Source organism: Vicugna pacos, unplaced genomic scaffold, assembly GCF_048564905.1.
Source record: "Vicugna pacos unplaced genomic scaffold, VicPac4 scaffold_21, whole genome shotgun sequence".
NCBI lineage: Eukaryota > Metazoa > Chordata > Mammalia > Artiodactyla > Camelidae > Vicugna > Vicugna pacos.
The window spans coordinates 14,494,663-14,511,302 of NW_027328742.1; the positions used below are offsets into that span (position 1 = coordinate 14,494,663).

At 36.4% G+C, this 16,640-nt stretch overlaps 1 pseudogene; it reads left to right on the forward strand.

The window, feature by feature from the left end:
* Positions 1–3,037: 3,037 nt before the first annotated feature.
* On the forward strand, positions 3,038–3,970 carry LOC140685345 (olfactory receptor 2G3-like; annotated as a pseudogene).
* Positions 3,971–16,640: the final 12,670 nt, after the last annotated feature.

Sequence of the window (16,640 nt, forward strand, 5' to 3'; positions counted from 1 at the left end):
AGACAATTCTGTGGATTAAGTATTAGTATAGTTCCCATTTCACATGGGAGAAAATGAGGTTTAGAGAAGTTTGGAAACTTACAAACTGACCCAGCAAAGAAATGGTGAAGCCAGAATCATATTCTGATTGTCCTTGTCCAGAGTGTTTACTATGTACTAGGGAATGGAAAAAATATAAATAAGACTTACAGGATCCCTAGAAACCCAAAGTCAATTGGCAAGATCGACTAATACATTTTTACTCACACACACCCCCACCTGTACAACAATGGAGTATGTTAAAGGGTGGAAGTGGTTCAGCAGAGGGGACTCTGATTAACTCTGGGTGAGTTAAATGAGGCAGAGTTTCAAAGAGGATGTCATGCATGCCTAGTATGTAAAATATTCAATAGGAGTTTTCCAGACAGACAAGAAGGCATGTGGCAACAGTGGCTTTCATCTTGTGAAGTGAAATGGAGGGTGTACAGTTTACTCAGTGATTCCTGTTTGATTGAGATGATTATATAGAATCTACTGGTAATTATAAATCATCCAGGGCTTCTGCAAGCCCATATTTAATTTGGTGGGCTTGCTTTGTACTATGGGCATTATATTTACTTACAAAAGTGTCTTTATTCCTCTTGTCTTTATGAGGGAGATGCAGTTCTGTGTGTTCTTATAGAAACAAAAACAGATTTATATCCTGAAAAACTGACAATTGAATAGAGTCAAGCTGACTTTGAGGAGTTTTAGCTGTAAAGTGACTAAAAATGTTCTTTGAGGAAACTGTGCATTTAGAGGAACCATGAGACTATCTTTTTGATTGAGTCATCAAACTACAGAGTGTTTAAATGTTGAATCAATATATTTATGTTCCTTCATGGGAACGTATTCTACATAAGCATGCATGCCTCTGGAACCAAGACTTTATTTTTGGCCTGGTTTTACTACTATTGAAATAAATATAGATATATTATATACATGTTTATTGTGGGTGCTTGCATATATATTCAGAAATTTTTTAAGTGATTTTGGACAAGTTGTTTACTGTCTTAAAGACTTAGTGTCTCCATCATTGGCCTGGGGAGGGGATGAGGAGTGCCAATAATTCCTGTTCTGCACACATAACAAAGATCCGCTAATGAAGGGGATCTTTATTTTTAGGTTATTGGACTTTATGTGTGTTACCTCATTTACCACATCCATCAGCTCTGTGTATGAGGATGTCACTCTTGCTCCCTTCCTGCAGGTAAATAAAGTTAAGCACAGACTGGCCATGTGACTTGTGCAAGAAAAGTCTCCCAGCTGGCACGTGATGGAACTAGGCATGTGATTTCGGCTCTTCAGATTCTGCGTGCTTCCCCACTAGTCCCATGATCTGATGGGACCTGATGGCGTGCCGCCTTGTTGTCAACTCAGAAATTCACTGTGGATATCCTTTGCTGTCATCATAATCACCCCTAAACATTACTGAAACAGCTTTTATTTTCAGCAGGACTTTCTAACCATTGTTTGGAGGTCCTGGAAGGGAGTTCCCTAACCACCCTTCCTTCCTACTCTTGATGTAAACAAGACTGTGACTTAACTCCTCTCTCCTCTCTCCAGGCCCATCCCTCCTTTACTCCTGGACTTCGTATTTTAGATTACTTAGTTCACCAGTTCATGATTTATTTGATTCAAAAATCCCTGTTTAAGTCAAAAGATAAGGAAGCTCTCTAAAATATATTGTATGCATATTAATAGTATTTGAAAAATGATGCTTTGCATGAAGTAGTCTTTTTCATGACCTGCACCTACTTGGTTCTTCAAATGTCTTCTTCCTAAGAGTCCCTGTTCCTTCAGGAATCAGAATGCTTCCTTCATCACAACTTTCCATGGACTGTGAGGTTTATGAGAGTATCAAAATGTCTGTTGTGTTTATCAGAAGAGCCCAGCATCTGGTACATACTAGATTACCAAAAATATAGTTTTTGAAAGGAAGAAAGAAAGAAAAAAGAAAGAAAGAAAGAAAAAGAATGGACAAATGAATGGATGAAAGATTGGCAGCTTCTTTTTGCTCTTACAGCTCTGACTGCCTCCAGGGCTCTTCCTCACCCCATGTCTTTCTAATTTCCTGCTTTCATCTGCTGAAAGCCAGTTAACCAAACACGTTAACTCTGCCCCTAAACTAAATAAGCAGGCACAGGGTGGGGTCTAAGACGTGCTCAATGACTAGACCTGGTAACTTGTCTGGATCTTTTTTAATGATCTTTTTTCTCTGAAATGGTTTTTATCAGAGAAGTGAATTCTGGCTAAGTGTAGCAATACTGTGTGTTACTAGGGCTATAATAATAGTTGTTATTTGTGGGTTGTTCCCTACGTGTAAGCATTGCCTTAAATTCTTTATACACACTATTCAATTTCACCCTCAAAAAAATTGGTTCTATCATTATCCTTATTGTAAATATAATAAAATCATCAACGACCCCTATTGCATGGAAGTTGTGAAGCTGGGAGAATCGGCACTTAGTGTGACCCATCACGGGTTTTGCTGTTGGTGTGCACAGTCTTTGTTCTTAGGGTTTCAGCATGTCTAAATACTAGAAAGCAGAAAATTGCATCAGGGTGATACAGGAGCGCAAGCCTCTTCTGGCCTTTATTTTTAAGTTCATGAACAGCACATCAAACAGTGTCTTTTTTGGCTTTTACTTGAGTTGTTCTGTGTTGGGTGTCGAACAAAAACATAATCAGATCTTTCTGAATAGGTGAGCGTGAGCAAGGCTTTGAAGACTGCATATGATTTGAAAAGATTATGAGCAGCCAAGAGGGCCTCCCCTCAGAGTAAAGGCTAGAATATCTGTTTAACTTAATCAGTGTTTGAGTTTGAATATTCTTTTAGAATATCCCCTTCAATAGCAGATGGAAAGCTTTCTGCTTGTAGTACAACTCAGATACTCAAGATATAATCTCCTTGCTATGTTATTTTTATCTTGAATTTTCAACACTGTGATGTATAGGGCATTTGATTTTTTTTTCTTTAGGTGAGTGAATGGTTCTATGAGAGGGAGGTGACCAAGAAATGAATCTGATAAAAACAAACTTCACTGTGACTGAATTTGTGTTACTGGGGCTCTCATTTCAGCCAACGATAAAGCTCATTCTTTTTATTATGTTATTGTTCTACTATTTGTTAACAGTGGTGGGGAATGTTATTATTATCATTATTATCCAGATAGAACCATTTCTCCAAACCCCCATGTACTTCTTCCTCACTAATTTATCCTTTCTGGACATCTGCTATACATCCACCAATGTCTTACAAATTCTGTCCAACATGGTGGGGAAAAGGACAATCCTCTTCTCCAGCTGTGATACTCAGATGTTCTTCTCCCTCTCCTTTGGAATGATTGAATGTGTTCTTCTTGGTGTCATGGCTTATGACAGATATGTAGCTATTTGTCATCCCCTTCATTATACTCTCATTATGGACCAGAGCACCTGCATCCAGTTGGCAGCCATTTCTTGGTCCAGTAGTTTCCTGAGTTCCATGGTCATCAACATCCTCACCTTGAGTTTGCCCTACTGTGGGCCCAATGTTCTGAATCAATTTTTTTATGAAGTTCTTTCCATCCTGAGGTTGGCTTGCACTGACACCTCAGTTACTGAGATGGTTGTCTTTATCTTCAGTGTCATCATTGTCTTCATTCCTTTTCTCTTCATTGCTGTTTCCTATACCAGAATCCTTCAATCAGTCCTCAGGATTTGATCAGCCTCTGGGAGGCACAAGGCACTATCCACCTGTGCTTCTCATCTGACAGTGGTGGCCTTATTCTATGGAACTGCCATCTTCATGTACATGAGACCCCAGTCGAAGTCCTCCAGGACTGGGGGCAAGATCACCAAGGTGTTCTATACTGTGGTCACACCCATGCTCAACCCCTTGATCTACAGTCTAAAGAACCAAGATGTAAAAGGAGCTTTAAGGAGAGCTGTTGTAAAACAGAGGACATGAGACCTCTTAGTGTGATGCTGAGGTTAACTGTTAACCTAAGATAATGGACTTTCCAATATGAAATGATAGAATAAAAAGTGGCTGGGACAGTCAACATCTGCCCTATCATTCATAAAAGACACTTGGTTCCAGCTGCAGACTCAACAAGAAACATGTCTCCCCCAAGGGCAAACCATAAATTTCAGAAAAAGCATCCTTTATTGAGTGACTACTAATTTCTCACTCCTTGAGAAATCTTGGTTCTCTAAAATCACAGACTCTTTGAAATTAATTGCTCCAAATTATATCAGTAAGAAGAAACATCTTACTCCTGCTTGAAGGATGTAAAACACTTTGGTGGGGAGAAGCATTCTCAACTTTCAACTCAGGTGCAGAACTTCAGATAGGGGTCTTTGGTTGCAACATACTGCATCAATCTTAGTTTTGTAGTTTCCGAGGAGACAGGACCCTGCATCTACTTTGTGGTTTAAACCTAATTTTGACCCCTTTATACATAGCCCTGCTTTGCAATGAATCTCTCAAAATGTTGCTTCATTTAAATTTTATCTTAACTCCACCCTCCCCCCAAATCCTAGTGTGTGGTATTTTTCTTTGCAATGGATTAATAAATCTGATTTTATGTGACTTATAGGCTTATTCCTGGTGGTCTTAGGCTGATTGTATGGACGGGGGATAGCAATGATTAGAAATGGAAGATTTGGTCAAGGATTAATAGATTAACTAATTCATTCACTACATATTGTTGAAGGGCTATAGAATAGAACTTTAAATAAAATAGAAATAATTTCTTTATATATAGATATTTGTAATATACATATACTATACACACTTCCATTGACAAATTGTGATAATGGATTAAGGGACATGATTATCAAGGGGTGGTGACAGACAATAATAGGAAAGATGACCTTCTCTGAGGAGGCTGCACACAAAGGAAGGAGAGGTAGGAGTCAGATCGAGAAGAGCTTCTGTTTGGAGCATGGTTGTGGACAAAGACTGGAAATGTGAGATGGTTTGTTCATTTGAGGGAATAAAGGAAACTATTGAGAAACAGGAGATGTGGCTGGAGAGGCAGACATGAGACGGACTATGCAGGGCAAAGCTGCTTATGGTCAGGAGCAGGGATGTACTCTCCGCAAAGTGTAAGCGTTATAAAGAAGGGTGGTATGACACCACTTATGTTTTTGAGAGGTTTTCCTGGATGCTGTGTGGGAGACAGATATACATATATGTGTCACAAATGTGTGGAAAGAAATATGTCCTCTGTTTTGAAGCTTTTCAACCAGTGGTACCTTTAGTAAAGAGTTATTCTTCAAATTAAGAGAATAGCAAAATATAACTTCAGATTAGTCTACCTAATAAACTTAAATATGGCCTTTGACTAAATTATTACATAAGACATAAGCAATTCCTAAAATTTTCTCACTTGTTTATTTCATGATTTAGATAAAATAAAAATCATATTTCCCCTTTTGCAGATATCCAACAGTTAAATGCCACCATTTCTTCTAACTGCATACAAAGGTTGTATACAATCAGCAAATACATATGTGAAGTCTCCTTAATGAGATAAGTAATGTAGACATCACTGGTTTAGAATTGACTTAAAATGTAAAAAGCAAGCAATCAATCATCTATCTTTATCTAGACATCTCTATCCTCTCTAGAATAGAGTTATTATGAATTGATGATAAAGTTTATATATTATAAACCTGTCAGAATTTCTTCAGAAGTTGCTTTCACTTTTTGGACATGGCTGATTAATTTTAAGGTCAATAATGCAATATTGAAACGTTGTAATGTCATCATTGTAGGTATAGAGGATATAAAAAACACTACAACCATACATTATGTTACCAGCTTTCCTAATGGGTGTCTTTCCCTTTAAAGTGAAAAACATTAATTCAGCATTCCAGTTAATAAGTATGAGGATTGTAAAATATTGAAAAGGAAGAAAGTCCTGGTGAAGCTAATTATTCCTCATTAGTACCATTCTTGCAGCATAATTGGAAAGCTGAACTGCTTCTTTGCTATCATCTGTTTTACCTCTTGCCTTCATTTATTCCTATAATAGTGCCTTTTTTAGGCTATTTGAACTTGCTGTGAATCAGCTCACCACAGTCACAGGCAATGTGAGTCTTCCATCAAGTGCTTCACAGCACAACACCGTCTAAATTCTGACTAATCAAAACATCATGCTGAACACAGCCATGGGCCAGACACTTACAGAGCTTCCCTAATCACTTCCCCAGTTCTAGTTGTGCCTGCCACTTTCTACCATGTTGCACACTTCCCTGTTTTACAGAACACTGGACTAGGACTCAGCAGAAGTGAGCTATCATACTCATAAGGGGTGTATGTTTTAATGTTATAGTGGATTTACATGTGAATCTAGCCCAAAGGACAGCTGCCATTAATTAAGCCCCAAAGTGCTTAAATACACTCCTTAGGATTTTCTCATATTTTAATATCTGGATTAGAGCACTTTTGAGAGTGAAATGTAGCACTGCTGATACTTATCCCAGGACAATGGGCAAAAACTCCTGAGCAAGGGGGGCCATTGGCCATGGTAACACTCTTGCTTAGTTCTCACAGAAATCCCACACTGTAGGCATTACTGGTACCATTCTGCAGATGGGAAAACCCAGAAAGTGAGTTCAGGAATGATTTCTAGAAGTGATGGTTGATTTGTGACATAAAGCAGAAGCAAGTGTTTTCTAGGTGGGTTAGTGGTGTTTGAAGCATAGACTCATGTAAGCAAAAGTATGCAAAGGGAGGAAGTTTAAGGTGTACTTGAGCTCGACGTAACTTGAACTTCTGGGAGGTGGGATGTGGGAGGAAATGACTAAGATGAAACTGAAAATGTAGAATTTCACATGTCATCTATGGGTGGCATTCATGGTGTTGATTTCATCATGGGCTCCCATTCCAGTCTCCAGAATAAGGCTCATTATTCTCACTAACTAACTTTGCTCTAACAGAGCTAAACACACAGATACCAACACACCTGCTTCCAAAGCCCCTCACTGGCTGCACATTTTTGGTGTCTGACTGTTTGAAGCAATCTGGACACCAAACATTTCATCTCACTCCTTTCTTTTCACAAACTTCTTTAAGTGTTCATTATGAGTTTGCTGTTGTGAGAGGGACACCAGGTACATCTCACACAGTGTCTGCATTTTAGGCATTTACACGTGTATGTGCATAACTATAACATCCACACACAATCAAAAGAAAGTTACAAATGAAATGATTTTGCTGTTCAGAAGAGTAAGTTTTTTTACCAGCCCAGTAGGTCAGAGAAAGAGGGTGTCTGGAGGAGTAGTATTTAGCTGGTCCTTGAAGGAAGAGCCAAGTTTGGATGTTCTGAGACATGGAGTTGGGATAATCAGGGAAGCAGGGAGTAGAAAGAGGAGAGAACTGGTAAAAATACAGAGGTAGAAAAATGTCAGGGCCATTCAAGAAATAGCTTTATAGGAGAATTTGTTGCACAAAGAGATCAGGGAGAAATAATACCACGTGGTGTTTAAGGAAGAGGACTTGGAATGCCAAGCAAAGGACTTTGGCAATTTTATAGCTTCTGTGTTAGGGAATAGGGGTAACTGTGGAATAGGACAAGGAATCTTAGACCCTAATTATTCCAGGTAGCCTCTCTATGGCAGATACTGAAGGGAGAGACTTCAGCTTACATTCCTCCCCTGGGAGAAGACCACACATAATTATGGCTAAAGGTAAGAGTTTTATTCAAGTTTTATTAAGAAAAGCATACCATCTTATGCCACTAAACCTATCTGAAGTAGCCAATGTCTACTTGGATTTACCCACCTAAAGGCTGTGTTGCTACACTGGTTTCTCCAAAGGTCTTTCTGTGGATGGATATGTGACAGGACTTCAGGGAGCAAAGAGGTATCTTCTCCAGAATTCATGAGTGATAAACTCCCTACACTCCAAGTTACAAATTCCCTTGTCCTTAAATTGGTGCCAGATCTTGAGCTACATTCCAGCTTTGCCATCAAACCTTCCCACTGGACAGCTGGCCAAAATGGCCCATGGAACAGTCCCATGGTTTCCAGCCTCTGTACCTTTCTTCACTATGTTTCTTCCTTCTGTCATTCCCTATTGGTTTGCTTTCCTGTTTAATTTCTGGATCTTTCTTCAAAAACAACTCACATGCCCCCTCCTCCATAAAATTCCCTGATCTCCCAAAAGGAGGTGCTGCCTTTAAGGTGTGACTTCCCACAGCACTTTGTCTGCAGTCCTCTTCTCGTATTTATTGTTTTGTTTTCCTGTAATACATGATATATGCATTTAATTTATCTCCCTATGCATGTCAACTCAGTAAAGACAGAACATCTATATCTGCATTGATATGTACATCTACATCTACAAATCTACCCACCAAGTCTTAAGTCTTAAACACAGATTGTTTAAAAAAAGTCACCTGAGATTTTTCTTGTGTGTGGAAGAAGCAGAATTTAATTTCAGCTTTTTCTCATTCTGATCCCTTCCATCTTAACCACATCTGCACTGATTTTTGCCTATTATAACTCCTAGTGCAGTAGTTACCAACTCGTTTCTGATTAGAGAAAACAGCAGTTCATAAGATTTTTGCAGTCTATTATAGAGTATGATTGAAATGTCTGCTTTTGCTATGTTTTTAGTACTTGCTAAAGTTTTTAATGTATAAAGGAGAATTCAGGCCTTTTCAAACATCAGACATTTATTTACCACTTATTTGAGCAAATCCAAAGGATAGATGAGGTGTAAATAATAGCCCTTATTTCATTGATGAATAGATTAAAGTACAGAGACATTATGGGACTTATCCGACATGATTACTGGCAGGACTGGGACAAAGACTAACATGATCCAACTTCCATCCATTTTTTCTCTTGTCATTTCAAGTTGATATTTGTGCTTCTAAAACCAATTACATGGGGAAAAAATGGCTTCCTCATTTTATGACAACACATTGACCCAAGATGACAGATAGTTAAGATGTAAATGAAAGAAAAATAGAAGGAGCTACTGTTTATTAAATATCTCTTATGTGACAGATTCTTTACAAGGATTACAGCATATCATTTGAAAAATGTTAAAAAGTAAGTTATTCCCATTTGTAAGATGAAATTAAGGCTTATAGAGATTAAGTAACTTGCCCAAGGTCCTACAGAAAGAGAGACCAGAATCTGAGTGAGGGCTTCTTTCTAAATAGTCCAAAGCCTGAATTTTGTCATAAGTCAGAGTGGAGAGTGCAGCCCCTGGGTCAGTTTTTGGTTTACTACTTAACTTTGACAAGTTTGTTGTTGACTTTTCTATATGTCAGTTTTATTATCTTTAAAATGAGAATAATACATACATCTAATGATTGTGGTAAGAACCTAAACAGATTTAAAGTGTTTTGTTTATTGACTGGATACAACAATAAATTAGGGAAAAAAAAGTAGTCCTTTAGCAATAAGGTCAGTGAGTAGAGATACAGAAGTGGGATTCAAAGATCTTCCTTATTCTGAGGCAACTGCTCTTTCAATTAAGACATAGACTACTTGGTTCATAGTTAATGAAAATGGAAAGTCCTACCCTAATTTCTTGTTTTTCACACAGCATATAGATTTACACATTAGATTATATTTTTAAAAAACCTGAAGGCTAAATCTCTGGACTGTTTCAGGACTGACCACTCCACACCTGTCTATTAAGCCCTTTACTTTCTCCATAATGTGACATCAGGGATGTTTTTAGGAATTCATAATATGACTGAGTGATTTTGAACCTGGTCAATTTCTACTCATATATGACACCCATTAGAAAGTGTGGTGAATCCTGAGTCTTTTATCTCTAAAACTCTTTAGTACCTTTCATGATGAATGAGGTCATGCTGTCTCTTCTCTAATTGGTTTACTGCTTGAGAAAGACAAGAAAGCAGAGTAGTATAATGCATCTTTCATGGGGGTGTGGCTATCTTAAATCCTGGGATGATTGATAGTAGTGCCCCCATCCTTAAGTTTCTGCACAGAACACAAGCAGCTGCAACAGAGAAGCTGCTCTAAAAATGAGTAATCAAAACCATACATTTGTCTGAAAGTTTATAATTTGTAAAGTACTTATATTTATCCCTATTCAATTCTTTTTTAATATGTTGTGAATGTGTGCATCATTCCATCATACCTTAGGTCAATTAGGAAACAGAGAATGAAAAAACAAACCATGGAAAAATTATTTGAAAAAATACAGTTCTCATAAAGAACTTGTACCCACAATATAGAAAAAATTTAAAATTTAATAATAAGAAAATAACCCCAAAAGAATGGGCCAAATGTTTAAACAGACACTTCACCAAAGAAGATGTTTGAATGACTAATAAATGTATGAAAATGCTCTAGTCATTTGTATTAGGAGCACACAAATTAAATTTATTGTTACAATTTTATTAGAATGGTTATTGCTAACTGAGCTTTTCCTACACATTTATTAGAATGGTTAAAATTAAAAACATGTGGGTCATACTGATCGTTGACAAGAAAATGGAAGGACTGAAAATTTCATCCCTGTTAGTGGGAATGTAAAATAGTGCAAACACTTTGGAAACCTCTTGACAGTTGATACTTGCAACACAATGGATGAAACTCAAAACAGGAGTACCTTATGTGATTTCATTTCTAAAAATCTAGAAACTGCATGCTATTCATTAGTGATAAATAGTAGATCAATGATTGCCTGGGTACAGGTGTGTGGAAAGAGAAGGAGGAAGGGATTACCAAGGGGCATAAGGAAACTTTGAGGGAAGGTGGATTAGTTTACTATGTTGATTGTGATGATGGTTTCATGGGCATATATATGTATTAAAATATATTAAATTTTATTCTTTAAATATAAACGATGTATTGTACATCAGTTATACCTCAATAAAGCTGTTAGAAAAGAACAAACTACTTATCTCCACTTCATTTCAGCTCATTCTTACCACATGTGATTGCATACATTATTTCATAGGTCATATTAATGAGGAAACAAAAACAGGCTGAGATAACTCACAAAGTCACACAATGAGTTAGTTGCAGAACAAGCAATGGAATCAGAAGCTGCCAGTTTCATCTATAGCAAAGTGTTCTTCCCCACCATCCAACTGCTTCACATAGGAATATAAAAATAACTCACTATGAAAAAATATAAAAAGTATCTACCATAGTCCTTCCCCTATCAACTTGTACTTCCACTTTAGCAAGAAGGAAAATAATCCTGTTGTTGACACTGGAAATACTCCTTTAGTCCAGATTCATAGTTTTATAAATGAGGAAACAGATCTAGACATCAAGATTCAAAACACAAGGGTGATACCCGGCTATAGCAGTTACAGGAGGGTGAGATGCCTGGTAAGAACACAGCCCAGGGAGTTAGGACTGATCCAGGGCTGAGAATGTGCTGATCTATTCATTCCATTCAATTGGAAAATGTGATTAGAAAACCATTCTTTCCTCCCTTGTAGATTCAATGTTCCAGTTAAGTGAGGAAGTATGTGAGAAGGTGTTTCACCAATTGTAAAGCACCCAGCTCGTTTTCTCTTATAGTGAACAAACAAATCCAGGTCTTGCTACTTTCTGCTATTAATTTCTAGCACACTACTTACCTTCTTGGGGTCTTGGTTTTTTTCATTTGTTAATTAAGGTTAATAACTTTATGAAAAATGGTTAGATTATACATACATATTTATTCTGTCTCTTTCTCTCTCTCTCTCTCTCTCTCCACACACACACACACACACACATATACACACATATATGGTGTGAAGTTAATGAGTTGTGTTAAGTGCTAATGCATTTGGCAGTTGTGTGTAAGTGAAAGTGATTTAATTCAGTAGATGAGTGTGTACTCATGACTCCCTGAAATAAAAAGATTCAATGCTTATTTCATAAAGGTGATGTTTCATGGACTGACTTAACCTTTAGGAAAGGTATGACCTTAATTCTGTAGCATTTCCATTGAATAATAAAACAAGTAGAGATGAGGCTAGAAAAATTCAAAATCAAAGCAGTTAAGACAAAAGAAGAGAAAATAAAACTTCTGTATTTTTCTTTATAGTTTCATGTAACTAAAGTTCAACTGATACAACTCTTGAGGAAATGGTCAAACAGTGATTAAATAAGCATTCATGGTTAATAATAAACTCTAATATTTAAAAAAGACCAGCAAAAGCATTGTCTTACAGAAGCAAATATAGGCAAATATATTTTAGATTTCTATGTATTATTTGCTTTTGCATGTTTATATGAAAAGAATACTGGGATTATAAGAGTGTGGAATCCTGATTATAGTACCATTTTTCCTACAAATTAATTGTTCCAACTTGATGAACTGCTATGTGAGATGAAGCTTCCTTGTCTATGAAATGAATGGGAAAATGAACACTCTATAATAATTTCCAATTCTAGCATTTTTTTGAATTTTGACTTATAATGAGACACCCAAAAGCCAAGCCCATGGTCAATGACTCTTTTTGAAATTTTAAGATGGTATGAGCCTGGTGCCAAGGAAATCCATGCCCAAAGGAGCACTGGGTAGTATAATGCTCCACTGCCAGTAGGTCATGTCTCTTTCTCTTTCTGGCCCAAATACTGACCTGTTTTTCACCTTTAGGGAGAGGTCAAATGTCTCCTCTTCTCTTAATGTGCTGTGCTGAACAAATATTCTGAGAAGAATCCAAAGACAGTCAATCACTCTAGTAGTTGTCTCTGAGCCACTTGCTCATCCCACCTTTGCTTCTGTTTGTGGGAGGCATTTAAGCTTCAGAGTCACAAATCATCCCCTGAGAAAATGTAATGAAATGACTTCTACACTCACAGGAGACTCAAGGATTTAATGAACTGTCATCCCCTAAGGAATTTCACTCTCACTTTCTTCAACATTAATGATAAAAGAAGCAAACACAAGGGAATTCTTTTCTCCCTCTCTAGTTGTGATGGTGGAGTCAGTAATGAGTGTTGCATGCATTATTTTCACAAGCCCAAATCTGCCTTCATGGTGTGATTTTAATGGCAGTTTAGAAAGGTCTGGTTGCTGATGCCTGAAGTCTTTTCAAAGAGGATGATGATACTTCCCATGTTATATGGAATGGCCACTCTATTTTTTTATTTGAAATACAGTCAATTATGATGTGTCAATTTCTGGTGTACAGCACATTGTCCCAGTCATGCATATACATACATATATCCATTTTCATATTTTTATTAAAGTTTATTACAAGATATTGAACATAGTTCCCTGTGTTATACAGAAGAAACTTTTTAAAAATCTATTTTTATATATAATGGCTAACATATGTAAATCTCAAACTCCCAAATTTATCCCTTCCCACCCCTTTTCTCCAGTAACCATAAGATAGTTTATTATGTCTGCAAGTCTGTTTCTGTTTTGTAGATGAGTTCATAGTATATATACATATATATATATTTTTTTATATTCCACATATGAGTGATATCATATGGTATTTTTCTTTCTCTTTCTGGCTTACTTCATTTAGAATGACAATCTCCAGGTCCATCCATGTTGCTGCAAATGGCATTGTTTTATCATTTTTTATGCTGAGCAGTATTCCATTTTATAAATATACCACAACTTCTTCATCCAGTCATCTGTTGATGGACATTTAAGTTAAATTCTGTTTTAACCAGAGAGAATCTGGCATAAGGGACTGAAACTTAACATAAAAAACTAGTGAGACTGATCTTTTTTGAGAGGCTGATTTGGTGGGCAGGAAAAGGAACAACTGGGGCTCCATGAAAATAACTTATTATTTTTTTAAAGGACATTTATTCACCAAAGGCTTTGTGGGGTACTTTCCACATGTGATCAACTGAATCTTCTGATGATAACATTATTGCCTCTGGTTTCAGATGAAGTGAATGACTCATTGATTTATAGGTTAAGTGAATATGTAATAATTGTTTAACTTTTCCAGGGCACACAACTTACATTAATAGTTTCAGAATGTAAACACTCATCTGTCTGAGTACAGTGCTCATGCTGCATTTCCTTTGATAAGAAGGGCGAGAAGACTGCCACTCATAAGGCAAAGATTCCTACCCAGGAATAGATCTAGGGCAGCTCTCCAGACACTTCCATTTTTTTACCCCTGGTATATAGTCACAAACAAAACAAAGAAAGCAGGATGAAAGAAAGATAAAATTCAAATGCCAAAAACATGATTACATTCTTTAATTCTTTTTTAATTTCAAGAGATGGCATATAAATTTATTTCAGCTCTCCATTGTATAAAGAAAAAGGAAAATTAGTGGTTTTAAGAGTCTTATTGCCTACACAATTTTTTTAAAAGCCACTTAATTTGGAAATTCTATTTGACCTGAGATAAATTTTTATCCAAGGAGAAAACATTAAAAATAAAATCAAAATGCTAATAAAAAATCTTTGTAATACTTTTCCATTTCTTCACATTTAGCCTGTGTGTGTCCTTAAGGAACTCTTGTAGACAGTATATAGTTGAATCTTGTTTTCTAATATAGCTTCTTTAATTTTATTCTCAAATCTCATTTTATGATGAGAAATTAATTTCTAGTAATATTTACATATTTTCTTACTAATAAAATTTGTTTTAAGTCAAACTTTGATTTAAAATAAATATTATTGTCTCATATCTTCAGCTTTGTAGTAATCAATTGTGTGGCTGTACCATTGCCTATTTATCAAGCATCCTGTTGACAGACATTTGAGTTGGTTCTGATCTTTTGCTATTGGAAGAAAATAATGCAACAATAAATAGCCTAATGCATATGTTTTTTCCTACTTTTACCAGCACATTAAGTGAGTGGGCTCTTAGAAGTGGGGTTGTTAGATGAAAGGGAAATTTAATGTGCAATTTTAGTAATATTATAGTTTTCCCCTGGCAATGTATGAGAGTGCCCATTTCCCCACACTCTTCCATAAAGTTTGTTGCCAAATGTTTGTAATTCTTTCTCATCTAAATTTATCTATCTATTCTCTCTCTAGTTCACTATCTATCTATATTTGCCAATCTAAGAGTTGGCAAAATAAATAAACTCAACATGACTTAAAGACATCAACATAAGACAAGACATCATAAACCTCCTAGAAGAGAATATAGGCAAAACATTCTCTTATATAAATCATAGCAGTGTTCTCCTCAGCCTACCAAGGCAATAGAGATAAAAGCAAAACTAAAGAAATGGTACTTAATCAAGCTTATAAATGTTTGCACAGCAAAGGAGACTATAAACAAAAGGAAAAGACAGTCTATGGAATGGGAGAAAATATTTGCAAGTGATGCAACTGACATGGGCTTAATTTCCAGAATATACAAACAGCTCACACAACTTAATATCAACAAGAGCAAGAAAAAAAAAACATTCCAAAAATGGCCAGAAGACCTAAATAAACATTTCACCAGTTAAGACATACAAATGGCCAATAGGCACATGAAAAAATGCTCCATATTGCTAATTATCATGGAAATGCAAATCAAAACTACAATGAAGTATCACCTCACATCAGTCAGAATGGCCATCATTAAAAAGTCCACAAATGATAAATGCTTGGGGGGCTGTGGAAGCAAGGGAACCCTCCTACATTGTTGGTGGGAATGTCATTTGGTGTGGCCATTATGGAAAATAGTACAGAGATTCCTTAAAAACTAAAAAATAGACTTACCATATGATCTAGCAATCCTGGGCATATATCTGGAGAAAACTCAAATTTTTATAAAGGTACATGCACCCTAATTTTCATAGCAACACTATTTACAATAGCCAAGACATGGAAACAACCTAAATGTCCATTAACAAATGACTGGATAAAGAAGATATGAAATATTGGAATATTACTTGGCCATAAAATGGAATGTTTTTCCACAGTGGAAAATTATTCAGCCATAAAAAATGAAATAATGCCATTTTGCAGCAACATGGATGAGCCTAGAGATTATCATACTAAGTGAAGTAAGTCAGACAAAGACAAATACCAAATGATATCATTTATATGTGGAATTTAAAAAGTGAGACAAATGAACTTATTTACAAAACAGAAGCAGACTCACAGACATAGAAAACAAGCTTATGGTTATTGGGAGGAAGTGGGTGGGGAAGGATAAATTGGGAGTTTGGGATTTGCAGATATTAACTGCTATACGTAAAATAGAAAAACAACAACAACAAGGCCCTACTCTATAGTACAGGAAAGTATACTCAATACATTGTAATAGCATATAATGAAAAAGAATATGAAAAGGATTACATATGTATAATTGAATCACTATGCTATACACCAGAAATTAACACAACATTGAAATCAACTATACTTCAATTTAAAAAATCTTAGAAAGTATCCTCTCAGGGTAGTCATATTAATATTTTTTTCTTATTAGGAATAATATCATGCCAGCATAAATTTTTGGTCTCTCAGCTCCAAAACCATCCATCTCTGCTTTGCTTTGTTGATATTGGACCTCATACTATGAACATTTCCCCTTCTTCAGCTGGACAGTACTATGCTAGTCAGCAGAGAATGCTGGAGGAACTCTGCTGGATAAAAAGCCTCTCTTTTTGATACTGTTATGTTCTTTCCTGTGGCTGGATGATGTGTGGTAGCCAGCAGCATATGTGATACTCAGTGGTGTGCACCATTCATCAAGGTTGACCAGCAC